Below are 16,032 nucleotides of genomic sequence, written 5' to 3'. Positions count from 1 at the left end.
TATTTCAAATATGCCAAAAAATATAATTATAATGCCAGAGCAAATTGATCTTGAGAGAAAGAGGACTATTTAGACATAAATTTTAATGTTTCTGAAGCTAGATTTCCTTTCTTGCCCTAAATATTACACTTCTTTAATCAAATAGAATAGATTACACCTATAAGCCATTTCAGAAATTTCTGTGCATTTGAAACATTAGAAAAATGGGAGAGATGTTCAGTGTAATTTATTCAGTCAGGATATTTCATGCCACCAAGGAATGACAGTATTTACAAAACAAAACAAAACAACAAACAAATAAATAAAGGGTAAATGCTTAATTACTCATTCTCTCTACCAGTGGAGTCCCACCTGCTTCCAATGGCAGCGAAATGCTATAACCAATGTTTTCTTCTATTCACCTTCAACTTCACCAATATTTCCCAGAACGTTTGTAAATCTGTCCCTTATTTCTCAATTTGACTTTTGGGTGCTTTTGATATGTGTAGCGCACATCATGCTAACATTTATTAAAGAATAGTTTAGCAACTCACTAAAATTTAAATAGGAAGGTTGATATTCAGCATGGGTTTAAACCAGTGGTCCCCAACCTTTTTGGCACCAGAGACCTGTTTTGTCAAAGACAAATTTTCCATGGACCAGAGTAGGGGGAGGATGATTTGGGGATGATTCGGGGATGATTCAAGCATATTACATTTGTTGTGCACTTTATTGCTATCATTATTACATCGTCATATATAATGAGATGATTATACAACTCACCATAATGTAGAATCCGTGGGAGAACTCAGCTTGTTTTTCTGCAACTAGATGGTCCCATCTGGGGGTGATGAGAGACAGTGACAAATCATTAGGCATTAGATTATCATAAGGAATGCACAACCTAGATCCCTCTCATGCACAGCTCACAATAGTGTTCACGCTCCTATGAGAATCTAATTCCGCTGCTGATCTGACAGGAGGTGGAGCTCAGGTGGTAACGCAAGCAAGTAATGGGGAGTGGCTTTAAATAACAGATGAAGCTTTACTCACTCACCATCCCCCTCTTCCCGCTCATCTCACCTTCTGCTGTGTGGCCTGGTTTCTAACAGGCTAGTTGGTGGCCTGGGGATTGGGGACTTCTGGTTTAAACCACTTCAGAAATCACAAATCGGCCCTGCTGCTTTTAACAATGTAAGTTCTGACTGCTTTTAGACCATCAGTCCCAAAATAATAGGGGAGCCTTCCCCAGATAAACAGTAAGTGTTTCTCTATCAAACAATTCTTACTATAATAAGTAGCAAAATTTGATTATAATCTCACTTATATTATGGGAATGATATGGCCAATGCAAGGAATGTTTAATATTACTAGATTCTAATTCAAAAATTAAAGATTAAATAATACAACCAAGAAAGGGATTCTTGTTGCATTGTTTGATACATTCTCATGTTGAACGCATTCCTGGAAAATACTCTCCTGATAACTTAGTTTTCGTGTTCTCATAATTGTCCATCTTTTGAGAACTTTCTTACAAATAGAGTAGGTTAGAGAGCACCCATTTAGGGTTTCCAGGGGAGAAACAATGCTCTAATCTAATCAGCAATACTTTTCCAATTGTTCCCAATTGTCTGAAAATATGTTACTAATAAAATAAACTCCGCTAATTGTACATTTTAATATATTTGGGTATCTATCGAGTCATGAATAAAAATCATTCTATGACCATCTCAACTCTGATTTCTCTGCTGTCATCAAGCTAGAAGAACCATGTGAAAAATGATAGTATTTCTTAGTTTAATTATTTTGTGGTATCACCACTTTTAAAATTTATAGTATCAAATAGAACCTATTTTTTTGCTAGCAATCCAGGAGAAGAAATATTTATTCTCAAGAAACACTCTACATTAAACATTTAAATATCAATGTGGGTGGTGGGGTATGAGGTAGTGGGAAGTGGTTGACTACATTTCATGAATACTAAACTTTATCTGGCATCCTTGAGAAGTTCAAATGACTCATTTATTTAAAAATAACAACAAAGGAATGTTTTGAAAGTTGTTCTAACCTGCATTGAGTTACAAGTAGTACACTTTGTTTTATTTTAAACTCACATATCTAGGAGAAATTTGCTTTTCCAAATGTAATTCTTCATTGGATATTATATCATTACCTTACGTTTTATCATCATACGCAACTAATTTGATGAATCAAAAGAAAATATTATAGGATGGGAAACTTATGAGTTAATTGTTTTACAAAAGTTTAATAAGTAAAATGATCCCTGTAAATGGCAAAGATAATAGAGAAAATTACTGTGTCTCAAACATCAGTTAGAAAATTGTGTCAAATTGATTCAATTTTTATCATCTTCTTAGAGTAGCTAGAATGTTATAGCCATTCTTTTTCCTATGCATTCAATAAACATTGAAAGAACATCAACTGTGTCCTTGGCACTCTCTTAAAAATACTGGGATTAAACAAAGCTCTTGTTTCATGGAGCTTAGACCCTTCTGAGAGAAATATCCAGGCCACGTTAAATCATGTTTGGGACAAGTACAACAAGGAGAAAATAGATGGCAAAATGAATGCACTTAACATAGGACCTTATCTAATTTAGGTGAATAGGAATTATGTTGTTAAGAAATCTGAAACACATATTTGAAGGTTAATTAGTAATTTTCAACAGACAGTTAAAGCAGGAAGAAAGAATAATATACGTTAAAGTCCTTAGGTGGAAGAAACAAGGCATTCAGATACTGAAAGGTGACCACAGAAACTAGAGACCCGTGAGTCAAAAGGAAAAACATCTAACATCTTGCTGAAAGGATAGATAAGTGACATTTCATTCAGAGCCAAGAAGACCACAGTAATGGGTTTTGATGTAAAAGCATTGGGAAGCTATTAAAGGGGATTAAATGGTCACGCTGTAAAATGGTCAGGTTTATGTGATTAAAAACTTTGTGCTGAGAAAGTTTCCTGTTCCACATGTAGGAAGCTTGAAAGTTGCCACTCTGTCCTAACAAGTAAAAAGTTAAACTGACTAGAAAATCGACAACTCTTCTTGGATCCATAAGACAGGTGAGGACACAGGGCAAACTGCAACCCTAAAGATCGGAGAGACAGACAAGGAAAACAGGTAGTCAGGGCTTCACAGAGCAAAGACTCAGGAATGGAAACTTCCAAGGGAAGGAGTACTTGAGTAAAAAACCCTGAACTGCAATTGATGAGTGCTAAAGGCCCAGTGTGGACACATCTGAGAGTTAAAAATTCCACGGGGACTCAGTTACACACCACCACCAAAACCCTTTATAAGTTTTATCTCTAGAAGCTCTACCGGGTTCTCACAGTGAAGATCAGGGAAAAAAAAAAAGAAAAAGAAAAAAAGAAAGAAAGAAAAGAAAAAAAAAGTTCTCACGCTTCTGGCAGAGAAAGGGAAAAAAAATTGAAATTTGCCAGTGTTCTCTGTTCTTCTTAACAAGGCCTGCTCTCAGGGAAAACTAGCTAACCCCAGCTGCTATAGTTTGGCTCTGTGTCCCCACCTAAATCTTATCTTGAATTACAAACCTCACGTGTCCAGGGAGGGAAGTGATTGGATCACGAGGTTGGTTTCCTCCATGCTGTTCTCATGACAGTGAGTGAGTTTTCAGGAGAGCTGATGGTTTTAAATTGTGGTACTTCCTCTTCGTTCTCACAAGCTCTCCCTCCTGCTGCCTTATGCAAAGGTGCCTGCTTCCCCTTCACCTTCCGCCATGATTGTGAATTTCCTGAGGCCTCCTAGCCTTGCTTCCTGTTAAGCCTGAGGAACTGTGAGTCAATTAAACCTCTTTCCTTTATAATTACCCAGTCTTAGGTAGTATTCTTTATAGCAGTGTGAGAATGCACTAATACACCAGCCTCACCTTCTGGGGTATTGTCAGAGCCTAACTGTCCCGTGGGAAAGAAAATACCCAACTCTAGCTCACTCTAGCCTTCCACAGGAGAGAAGAGAAATACTCAACTTCAGCCCACTCTAGCCACCCAGTCCCACCTAAAAGGGGAGGAAAACTTAGAAATACTTGTGAAGTTCACAGTTCAGAGGCATTAGCTCAGTAAAAGCATAACACCTAATTAGAGGAATGTAGAACGCTTCCCTTGACCTGCACATCTTACCACCACATTGCTAAAGGCCTGTGTACAGAAGTTCATGTCCAGCTACCAAGGAAACTTTACAAAGCATGTTGAAAGGCAATGAACACAATTTAAAGAGACAGAAAAATCCTCAGAACCAGACATGACAGGGATGCTGGAATTATCAGACCAGGAATTTAAAACAACTATGATTAATGTGCTAAGGTTCTAGCAGATAAAGTAGACAGGCAATAACATATGGACAATGTAAGCAGAAAAATCGAAATCCTAAGGAAAAAGCACAAAGAAATTCTAGAGATCAAAAACACTGTAACATAAAGAATGCCTTTGATGTGGTTTTTATGTAGTTGTTGTTGTTTTTTTTGAGATAGAGTCTCTTAGTTGCCCAGGTTGGAGTGCAATGGTGCGATCTCAGCTCATTGCAACCTCTACCTCCTGGGTTCATGCAGTTCTCCTGCCTCAGCCTTTTGGCTGGGATTATAGGCACACGCCACCGCGCCTGGCTCATTTTTTGTATTTTTAGTAGAGACGAGATTTCAATTATGTTGGCCAGACTGGTCTTGAGCTCCTGACTTCATGATCTGCCTGCCTCGGCCTCCCAAAGTGCTGGGATTACAGGTGTGAGCCACCGTGCCCAGCCTTGATGAGCTTTTTAGTATACTGAATATGGCTAAAGAAAAAGAAAATCTATGAAGGTGAAGATAGGACAATAAGAGTCTCCAAAACTAAAAAGCAAAAAGAACAAAGATAAAATAATTATAAAAGAATATCCAAGAACTACAGGATAAATATAAAAGGTAAAATTTACACTTAATAGGAACATTAGAAGGAAAAGAAATGAGAAAGAAACAGAAAATATATTTGAAATAATAATGAATGAGAATTTCCCTAAATTAATGTCAGACCAAAGCATAGGCACAAGAAGCTCAGAGAATGCCAAACAGTATAAATGACAAAAAACAAACAAACAAAAACTCCTACACTTAAGCATATGATTTTCAAATGACAGAAAATCAAAAATGAAATGAAACAATTTATTTTAAGCCACAGAAAACAATACCGTACCTGCACAGGAATAAAGATAATAATTACATTCGACATCTCCTGAGAAACCAGGCAAGCAAGAAGACAGTATACTCAAATATTAAAAATTTTAAGGTCAAAACACACAAAAAACCCAGAATTATGTACCATGCAAAATTACCCTGCAAAAGTGACAGAGAAATGAAGACTTTCCCAAACAAACAAAAATTGAAAGGGTTTCTTGCCAGTACACCTGCATTTCATGAAATGTTCAAAGTTTTTTGGGAGAAGAAAAATAATATAGGTCAGAAAGTTTGACCTATATTACAAAAGGAAGAGCACTGAAGAATAAATAAGTGAAGTTAAAATAAAAACTTTTATTTTTAATTGATCTAACAGATATGGATTATTTAAAATAATAGCAACACTGTATTTGATTATATATGCTTATGTATGTATCGTATGTCTGTGTGTATAAGTGAAATGAATGACAGCAATAATACAAAGTGTGAAAGGGAGGTTTTAGGATTATTTTGTTATTCCAAGGCACCACATTACCCATGAAGTGGTACAAGTGCTGTTTAAAAGTGGACTTGGGTTAATTGTGAGTGTATATTGCAAACTGTAGAGTAACCACTTAAAAAAAAAGTAACAAAGTGTAACTGATTTGCTAAGAAAGGAGAAAAAACTGGGATAATATAAAATGCTCAATTAAAACCTCAAAGGCAACCAAAGAATGGGAGATAAAAATAGGAACGAAGATCAAGGGCAACAAACAGAAAATGGTGATAAATATGGAAGATATTCGTATAAACACATCAGTAATCACTTTCTACATCAATGGTCTAAATGCACCAATTAAATGGCAAAGATTGTCAGAGTGGATCAAAAAACAAGACCTAGCTATACACCGTCTATAAGAAACCCACTTAAATATAAAGGCACATATAGATTAAAAGTAAATGGATGGAGAAAAATATACTATGCAAACACTAGCCAAAAGAAAGTAGAAATAGCTACATTAATTTTATACATAGCAGAATTCAAAGCAAGGGAAGTTATCAGGGATAAAGAAGAGTATTACATAATGATAAAGAAGTCAATTCTCAAAGAACACCTAACAAGCCTTAATGTGTGTACACCTAGCAATAAAGTGTCAAACTAAACAAGCCCTAACTAGTATCTGCAAGAAGTCAATAAGTCTATTGTCATATTTGGAGACTTTAACACTCTTTCATCAGAAATAGACAGATCAGCAGGCAGCAATTCAGTAAGAAACTAGTTGAACTCAATTACACCATTGATCACTTGGATACAATTAACATTTATATACCACCATATCCAACAAGAGAATACACATTCTTCTCAAGTTCACATATAACATTCATCAGCATAGTCCACATTCTGGGCCAAAAATAAATAAACACACCTTCACAAATTTAAAAGAATAGAAATCATACAATGCTCTCAGACAATAATGGCTTAAACTGAAAATTTACAGTAGAAAAGTAACTAGAAAATTCCAAAATATGTACAGATTAAACATCAGGCCTGTACATATGAGATTAGTCAAAGATGAAATATGATAAAAAAATTTAAATATTTTGATTTAAGTGAACATGAAAATATACTGCAGCAAAATTTGTGAGATTCAGCAAAAGCAGCACTTAGAGGAAAATTTGTAGTATTGAATACAATTTTAGAAAATAAGAAAAATCTAAAATCACTGATCTATGTTTCTACCTTAGGAAACTAGAGAAAGAAGAAAAATTAATCCCAAGTAAGCAGAAGAAAAGTAATAATTAGTGCAGAAATCAATAAAATTAAAAACAGGTAATTAATAGAGAATATTGGTAAAACCAAAAGTTGGTTATTGGAAAAGATCAATTAGATAATCTGTTTTTTATAAGAAAGAAAAAACTATAGAGCAATATCTCTTATAAACATAGATGCAAAAATTCTCAGCAGGGCACGGTGGCTCACACTTGTAATCCCAGCACTTTGGGAGGCCAAGGCAGGCGGATCACCTGAGGTCGAGAGTTTGAGACCAGCCTGACCAACATGGTGAAACCCTGTCTCTACTAAAAACACAAAATTAGGCAGGCATGGTGGCTCATGCCTGTAATCCCAGCTACTTGGCAGGCTGAAGCAAGAGAATCGCTTGAACCTGGGAGGCGGAGGTTGTGGTGAGCTGAGATTGTGCCATTGCACTCCAGCCTGGGCAAGAAAAGCAAAACTCCATCTAAAAATAAAAGAAAAATTCTCAACAAAATATTAGTAGGAAGAATCCAACTATATAAAAATAATTATATACCACACTAAGTGGAAATTATCCAAGGCATACAAGACTGGTTCAACAATTAAAAATTAATTAATGTAATTCATCATATGAAGAGTTCAAAAAATCATATAATTATACAAACAGATACAGAAAAAGCATTTGACAACATTTAATACTTAATTATAATAAAATTCCTAGTAAACTAGGAATAGGAAGAAACTTTCTCAAATTAATAAAGAAATGTCTTTCAGAAGTAGCCTATAGTTAATATCATACTTAATGGTAACAATTAGAATCTTTCCCAAGAAGATCAGGAACAAGGCAAGAATGTCCCCTCCCATCACTCCTTTTCATTATTGTACTGGAAATCCTAGCTAATGCAATAAGACAATATAAGGAAATAAAATATATACAGGCAGAGAAGAAAGAAATAAAACTGTCTTTGTTTGCAGATGATATGATTCTCTGTGTAAAACATTTGAAAGAACTGACAAAAATACCACTGAAAGTAATAAGCAATTACAGCAAGTTTGCAGAATACATGGTTAACACACAAAAATAAAACATTTGTCTACATACTAGCAATGAACAAGTGGAATGTGAAATAAAAAACATACAACCATTTATATTAGCACCCCCAAAGTAAACACTTAGTTATAAATCTAACAAAATATGTACATGATCTATGTGAGAAACACTACAAAATCTGATGAATGAGATCAACTAAATAAATGAAGATATGTTTCATATTAATAGATGGGAAGACTCAATATTGTGCTGTTAGTTCCTCACAAATTAATCTGTAGCTTCTATGCAATCTCAGTCAAAATCTGAGTGGGTTATTTTGTGGATATCAACAAACCGATCCTAAAGTTTTTACAGACAGACAAAAGACCTAGAATAGCCAACACAATATTCGAAGAGAAGAACAAAGTTAGAGGACTGAGATTGCCCAAATTCAAAACTTACTATAAAGTTACAGTAATCAAGACAGTATGGTATTAGCAAAAGAGTAGACAAATTGACCAATGGAACAGCAGAGAGAACCCAAAATAAGCCCACATATATATAGTCAACTGATCTCTGACAAAGAAGTAAAGGCAGTGCAATGGAGCAAAGGTGGTGTTTTCAACAAATAATTCTGAAACAACTGGACATCCATATGCAAAAAAAAAAAAAGTATCTAGACACAGACCTTACAACCCACAGAAAAATTAACTTACAATGATTCATAAACTTAAATATAAAATAAGTAACTATTAAATTTTTGGAAAATAACATAGAAGAAAACCTAGATGATTCTGGATATGCCAATGACTTTTAAGATATAAGACCAAATGTACGTTTCCAAGAAAGAAATAATTGACAAGATAGACTTCATTAAATTTAATAACTTTTGTCCTATAAAAGACAATTAAGTGGGGAATGAGAAGACAAGCCAGACTGGGGAAAAATATGTGCAAAATATATATCTGATAAAGTACTGTTATTTGAAATTTCTATTTAAAAACTTTATAACTCAACAATATGAAAACAATCCATTTAAGAAAATTGACCAAAGGGGTGAGGCACAGTGGCTCATGCCTGTAATTCCAGCACTTTGGGAGGCCAACACAGGTGGATCACCTGAGGTCAGGAGTTCGAGACCAGCCTGGCTAACATGGTGAAACGCATCTCTACAGAAAACACAAAAATTAGCTGGGCAGCTGAGGCACGAGAATTGCTTGAACCCAGGAGGCGGAGGTTGCAGTGAGCCGAGATCACACCATTGCACTGCAGCCTGGGCGACAGAGTGAGACCCCATCTCAAAAAAAAAAAGAAAAAGAAAAAGTAAAAAAGAAAAAACAGCCAAAGACCTGAAAATACACCTCATCAAAGAAGATATATAGATGACAAATAAGCATAGAAGCATATAAAAATATGCTACATATCAACGTATGTATGCACAAGAACCAGAACATGGATGTTTATAGCAGCTTTATTCATGATTGCCCAAACTTAAAAACACCCAAGACGTCTTTCAGTACACGAACAGATAAACTGTGGTACATTGAGTCAATAGAATATTATTCCACAGTCAAAAGATGAGCTATCAGATGGTTGAAAGACATGGAGAAATCTTAAGTTAATATTGTGAAGTGAAAGAAGCCAATCTGAAAACACTACATATTGTATGATTCCAACTATATGACCTTCTAGAAAAGGTAAAACTGGCCAGGTGCGGTGGCTCACGCCTGTAATCCCAGCACTTTGGGAGACCGAGGCAGGTAGATCATGAGGTCAGGAGATCAAGGCCATCCTGGCTAACGCAATGAAATCCCATCTCTACTAAAACTACAAAAAAAATTAGCCAGGTGTGGTGGTGGGCACCTCTAGTTCAAGCTACTCCAGAGGCTGAGGCAGGTGAATGGTGTAAACCTGGGAGGCCCAGCTTGCAGTGAGACGAGATCGCACCACTTCACACAAGGCTTGGTGACAGATCAAGAGATCAAGACTCTATCTCCAAAAAAAAAAAAAAAAAAAAAAAAAGGTAAAATTATGGAGATAGTAAAAAGGTCAGTGGTTGCCAGAGATTGGAGGTGAAGTAGGAGGGATGAATAAATGGAGAAGAGAGGATTTTCAGGGCAGTTAAAATATTCTGTATGATATTATAGTGATGGATATATGCCATTGTACATTTGTCCATCCCATGGAATGTGTGACACCAAGATTGAGCCCTAATATGTGTTACGGACTCTGAGTGATAATGATGTGTCAAGGTTGGTTCACCAGTTGTAACAAATGTAACACACTGGTGGGGCATGATGATAAAGGGAGAGTTTATGCATGTGTGGGGTCAGGAAGTACATGGGAAATCTTTGTACATGACTCTCAATTTTGTTGTGAACATAAAAATACTCTAAAAGACTCTTAAAAAGCACACTTGCTTTTGGGTTGTAGAGATTGAATTGCAGGTGGACACATGCGGATGTGTGGAAACCAGTTACGATGGTACTGCTTGATCTGGGTAGAGAAGATGGTGGTTTGTACAAAGGTGGACACAATGTAAATAGGTGCAACTAGTGAGTTTAAATGTGTATTAGAGGCCGGGCGCGGTGGCTCACGCTTGTAATCCCAGCACTTTGGGAGGCCGAGGCGGGCGGATCACGAGGTCAGGAGATCCAGAACACGGTGAAACCCTGTCTCTCCTAAAAAAAATACAAAAAAATTAGCCGAGCGTGGTGGCGGGCACCTGTAGTCCCAGCTACTCAGAGAGGCTGAGGCGTGAACCCAGGAGGCAGAGCTTGCAGTGAGCCGAGATTGCGCCACTGCACTCCAGCCTGGGCGACAGAGCGAGACTCCGTCTCAAAATAAATAAATAAATAAAATAAAAAAATAAATAAAAATAAACGTATATTAGAAAATATAAATGTAAAAAAGTGACTATATGTGAAGTTGATACATATTAAGTTTCAAGAATATCTTTTATGTTGATGTCATGAGTAACTGCTTCACTGATAGTGATGCTGGCTCATTCTACTGTTATTCGTGAATTGTGTCTTTTTCATGATTGTTTATTCTTTTTCATTTCCAAAACTTTAGTTTCTTGAATCTTGGAACAGGACTTGATTCTGTAATTCTTCTCTCCCCTCCCCTTCCCTCCCCTCCCCTCCTCTCCCCTCCCCTCCCCTCTCCTCCCTTCTCCTCCCCTCTCCTCCCCTTGCCTTTCCCTCTCTTTATCTCACTTCTTTTTATCTTTTCTGTCTTGTTTTATCTTCTTTTCTCATTTCTTATACTCTCCTTTTTCTCATCTTTTCTCTCTTCTTCTTTTCCCAATCTAGCTTATTCCATAAAATTCTTCATCAAATGCAATGTTGTCACAAATAAATGTATGGAAGAGTTATTTCCAGAGTTTCTCTCTGGAAACAAGCACGGAGATGGAATCTGGCATGCAGAATATTTATTAGGGATCAACACTTGTGGAAGGTGAGAAGTAGGATTGGGCAGAGGAAAAAGTCAAACTGCAGTGCGGGTTGAACAATCCAACCCCATAGGAAACACCAGAGAACAGTGGCCTAGAGTTGTCCTACTGAGTCAAGTTTTAATATCTTCACTGCGAACAGTTATTGACACTTGCTCTGAAAATGTGTGTTTTGGGGAGAAGGAGCATTCTTTAGCAGAGCAGCCCATGAAGGTGCTGATAACTGGAGGCTCTCTGCTGCCAGCACTCCCATCACCGAGGTCAGTAAATCTTTCCATGAGGGAGAAGCAGGCAATATATCTCATTATATATGGCTTTCTGTTAATTACACATTTATATCTCCAAACATGGATGTTCTTGTAGGTGTCCATACAAACTATTTGATATCTCTACTTTGATGTTTCATATGTCTCAACCTTACCAAGTCATTTTTCCTCAAAGATGTTCCTAATAGTCTAGCCAGTTCCATAAAGACCAACATTATCAATTGCTCAAGCCAAAATTCTGGGGCAATTCATGATTTCTTCCTCTCTTTGAGTAGCTAAAATCAAATCACCATCAGTACATGTCACTTTTTCCTCCAAAATATACATCATTAGCCATATCCACAGTGACTATTGTTCTAACTCACCACCTTTGTTTCTTCCCTTGTCTATTGCAGAAGCCTACTAATTTGACTTCTAGCATTCATGATTACACAACTAGAGCACATATGTCATAGGACAGAATTATTGTCTCATAAAATGAATCAGACCTTTACATACTGTGTCTCAGACACTTACATGGCTTCCCACTGTTCTCTTATTTTAGATTTTTAAATAGCTTTATTGAGATATAATTCACATACCATACAATTCACCTACTTAAAATGTACAATTAATTTTCTTACATGTTCACAGAGTTGTGCAACCAGAGCCATAATCAATTGTAGAATATTTTTATACTCTCAAAAACACACAAAAGAGCTATACCCCTTAGCTATCATTCTCAAGGCCCTATCCCTCAACTCAGCCCACTATTCTTAAAATAGCATTAAAACTCCTTAGTATAGCCTCTATGCCTAATACAACCTGGCCTCTACTTATCTCTAAGGTGCCATCTCAAACTACATCCTTCTTCTCTCACTATCTTCTAGACACTTTGTCCATTTCTTTCCAAAGTGCCAAACCTATATCTATCCCTATAGATTTGCTTTTAAAGGTCCTTCTGCATGTAATTCTTTTTCTCTGTCTCTCTGCATATATCATTCACATTTCAGTTCCCAATGCAATCTTTTTAAAGGTGGTTTAACTGTACTACATATGTCATCCTGCTCCTTTCCTTCATTGCATTTATCACAATCTGTATTGATCTTGTTTGCTTGTTTACTTGATTTTTCCCTTGCTACCCCCATTCCTTGTAATGTAAGTTTTTTAAAGGCAAAAAAAGTCTCCTTTTAAAATTGCTGTATCACTAGTACCTAAAACAAATTTGCCTATCTTATAGTAGATGTTCAAAACATATTTTTGCCTCCATGAATGAATTGATTGTAGCGATGTCTGCTGGGATAGAAAAGGCTGTGAAAGAGCAGCTCTATGGAGGAGGATGTTGAATCCAGTTTTAGACATGCTGAGTAAGAGAATATTTCTAGATAACCACGTATAGATATCCAGTGGACAGCTGATATGTTAGTATACAACTCGAAAGAAAGATGTGGGCTGAACCATTAGAGACTACCAGGAACTATTATGAATAGCTGGTAGGTTTTACTTAATCTAAGCAAGCTGATGTTCATAAATTACAAACACTGAACAAATATCTAAATCAAAGTAAATCAAAAGATGGAAAATAAATTTTAGCCCTGTGAGTTATAAAATACAGTTGTTTCTTCTTTTATATATGTTTTATTATGTATTTTATTAAAAAACTGAAGAGAAATAGATTAATCAATGAGAAATTGGACTGAATGATATTGCTAACCATTCTAATTCCTGAATGAGGAGTAGTGATGCCTCCTTGTTCCTCTTTCTTTAAATCTAGAGAGTTAGCAAATCCTGTCTCTTCATAATTTAAATATATTTCCTGCTGTCCTTGTACTCCCCTCTTTCCCTTACTTAGTTCAGGCAGGTCCATATTGTTGTTTGCCAACTGCTATGTTTTGAATAGTGCCCCCTACCCACAAATACCTGTCTGAAATCCTAAACCCCAATACCTCAAAATATGACCTAATTTGGAAGTAGAGTAATCGCAGATAATTAAAGTAAGATAAGGTCTTTAGGGTGTGCTTGAATCCAATATGACTGATGTCCTTATAAAAATGAAGAAATTTAGGTACAGAGAGAGGCATGCGCCTGGAAAGAATGGTATGTGATGATGAAGGCAGAGGTTGGGGGATGCAATTTCAGGCCAAGTAGCACCAAAGATTGCTAGCAAACCACCAGGAGCTAGAACAGACCCATGAAGAGTGTCCCCCACTGCTCTCAGAAGGAACTATCCCTGACTACACCTTGATTTAGGACTTCCAGCCACCAGAACTGTGAGATAATACATTTCTCTTGTTTAAGCCACCCAATTCGTGGTACCTTGATGCAGCAGCCCTAGAAAACTAAAACATCAGTCTACTAATTGCTCTCTTCCCTAACTCAGATTTTCGTCTCTTTCATGCAGAACAGTCACTGGAATAATTATTTCAACACGAATAATTTTGATAATTATTCTAACATGATAATTATTCCAATTATTTATATCCCTCTTCTACTTAAAATATTTAGCGACTTTCCATTGCCTAAAGGATAAAATGTAAATTCAGGCTCTGTCATAATCTAGGACTTTTTTTTCTTTTCAGCATACATATTAATTCTCAGAAAAAACTTTCTCATGCCCACATACATGCGCTAGTTCTCTTTCCTCTGCAGACAATGTTCTCATTTTCTTTACTCATTGAATATTCTCCCAGTTATTTTATTTTATTTTTTTGAGATGGAATCTGTCTCTGTTGCCCAGGCTGGAGTGCAGTGGTGCAATCTCGGCTCACTGCACCCTCCGCCTCCTGGGTTCAAACAATTATTCTGCCTCAGCCTCCCGAGTAGCTGGGACTACAGGCACGTGCCCCCATGCCTGGATAATTTTTTGTGTCTTTAGTAGAGACAGGTTTTCACCATATTGGCCAGGGGTCTTGATCTCCTGACCTCATGATCCACCCTCCTCAGCCTCCCAAAGTTCTGGGATTACTGGCGTGAGCCACTGCGCCCAGCCTCTCCCAGTTATTTTTTAAGTCTTAACTTTTTCATTATGTTAGGTGAGAATTTTGCTATCAACAGTTTTAGGTACTTTTATTTTATGCTTCTATTGTACTTTATAAATAACATCAGTAAGAATAAAACACAGTACTTTATGATTTTGTGTTTGTGTGTGTTTGTATTAGTCTGTTATCATACTGACATGAAGAAATACCCAAGACTGGGCAACTTATAAAGTAAAAGAGGTTTAACGCACTCACAGTTCTACATGGCTGGGGAAGCCTCACAATCATGGCAGAAGGTGAGGAAGGAGCAAAGGCACATCTTACATGGTGGCAGGCAAGAGAGCATGTGCAGGGAACTGCTCTTTATAAAACCATCAGATCTCATTAGACTTGTTCACTATCTGGAGACCAGCATGGGAAAAATCTGCCCCCATAATCCAGTTACCTCCCATTGGGTCTCTCCCATGACACATGGTGATTATAGGAACTACAATTTAGGATGAGATTTGGGACACAGCCAAACCATATCAGTGAATGTGTATTTATAAATACACTGAAATAACTATGTATGTGTGTGTGTGTATATGTGACTGATATGTATATGTATATCTGATATGTATCCACTATTATGTATATGTATGTATAACAGTGTATGTATACATATACTGATATGATACATAATAGCAAAAACATAGTAAGAGTCACCTTTATTCCAGTTCCCAACAAATTCCTTATCGCCATCTGAGACCACCTCAGCCTGGACTTCATTGTCCATATCACTATCAGCATTTTGGTCAAAGTCATTCAATGAGTCTCTAGGAAGTTCCAAACTTTTCCACATTTTCCTATCTTTTTTGAGCCCCCGACTCTGTTCCAACCTCTGCCTGCTATCCAGTTCCAAAATCACTTCCACATTTTGGGGTATCTTTATAAAAGCACCCCACTCTCTGTGGTACCAAGTAGCAGTGTGAAAACTGAGTCACACTACTAATAAAGATACACTCAAGCCTGGATATTTTATAAAGAAAATAGATTTAATTGACTCATAGTTCAGCATGGCTGAGAGGTCTCAGGAAACTCACAATCATGATGGAAGGGCAAGCAAACATGTCCTTCTTCACATGACAGCAGCAAGGAGAAGTACTGAACAAATGGGGAAAAAGCCCCTTATAAAACCATCAGATCTCATGAGAACTCACTATCAAGAGAACAGTATGGGGGAAACCACCGGTGATTCAATTATCTCTCTACCTTGTTCACCCTTGACACGTGGGATTATTACAATTCAAGATGAGATCTGAGTGGGGACACAGAGCCAAACCATATCAGTGTATACATACACCACATATTCTTTATCCAAACTTCCACTGCTGAACACTTATGTTGATTCCATATTGTTGCTTGTGAATAGTGCTATGATAAACATATGAGTGC

Source organism: Nomascus leucogenys, chromosome 2 (assembly GCF_006542625.1).
Source record: "Nomascus leucogenys isolate Asia chromosome 2, Asia_NLE_v1, whole genome shotgun sequence".
Lineage (NCBI taxonomy): Eukaryota > Metazoa > Chordata > Mammalia > Primates > Hylobatidae > Nomascus > Nomascus leucogenys.
Note: the sequence above shows the minus strand (reverse complement) of the source record.